Genomic DNA, 1143 nt, shown 5'->3' on the forward strand with positions numbered 1-1143 from the left:
AACGCTCAGGAGTCGCCAACCGTGCGTGTTTTGCCCCATGCCGCAGACCCCCCCACACCTCCCCGGGGCGTGCCTGAACGCCTCCGCCCAGGGCCCTTACGGGGGCGACCGGGGGTCGGGGGCGATCCACCTTCGGCGAGAAAGCGTCTTCTCTAGCGATCATGGAGGCGTGTCCTCTTCTGGGGTTTGTCGGATCCCCCAGCCCGCCGCCTCTCTGCGCGTCGTCAGGCGCCGCCCCTGCGGCTGCCAGTTGTGCGTGGGCAGAGTTCCCTCCTCCCCTGCCGTGGGGGTGGAGCGGTCCGCCGGCCCCCGCGGTGGGGGCCGAGTGCCACTCTTCGCCTAACGTGGTCCGCGCCTCCCCCTCTGAACTCTGGGGGAGGGTCACGCCGGGCCGGGCCGGCGTTCCAGCTGTGAAGGGCGCCCGCGTGTGTGCGCTGCGTGCCCCGGCCGCGGGTCGCCCCGGTGTGCGCTGGGGTAAGGGGGTGGTGGTGCGGCCCGTCTCGCGCCCCCTCCCCAGCCCCTGTGAGCGTGTGGCCCTCCACCCGGTCCCGTGCCAGGCCGCGGATGGATGGGCGCTCCCGTGCTGGCGCCTGTGGATTGCGGCTTGGGGGACCGCCCGGCCAACGAGGGGGTCGTTCCACCGGTGCGCGGTGCTCCCCGGAGCGAGACAGGATTGGGAAACGGACGAGAATGGGATTAGGCGCGGTGGCGTGCGGGCCGAGGGCCGAAGGCCGGTGTCGCTCTGGGACGCCCCGGTGGTGAGGCCGTGGCCCCGTTGGGAGGGGTGCCGAAGGCTTTGGCCGGCTGGCGTCACGGGCGCGTTGCGGGACCGCTCTCGGGTTTGGGGCGGTGGGATCCCGTGGCGTTGTTTCCCCAGTGGCCCGGTCGCGGCGCAGGTCTCGCCTCCCACGGGCTCTCGTGCCTCGCCCTCGCGGGGTCTCATCCCTGTTCGAAAGGGTGTTCCTTCTCTCTTCCTCACGGCTGCCGACCGCCCCGCGACGAGCGTTCGCCCGACTGCGCTGCCCGAACCTGACCTCGCCGCGGGGAGGGGGCGTCGCCCTGGCCGCCAAGGCCCTGGATGGCGCCCCCCACCCCCCCCGGCGACGTGCCTCGGTTGAACGGTCGGCGGGCCTCCGCGTGGCG

Source organism: Eulemur rufifrons, unplaced genomic scaffold (genome assembly GCF_041146395.1).
Source record: "Eulemur rufifrons isolate Redbay unplaced genomic scaffold, OSU_ERuf_1 scaffold_265, whole genome shotgun sequence".
Taxonomy (NCBI): Eukaryota; Metazoa; Chordata; class Mammalia; order Primates; family Lemuridae; genus Eulemur; species Eulemur rufifrons.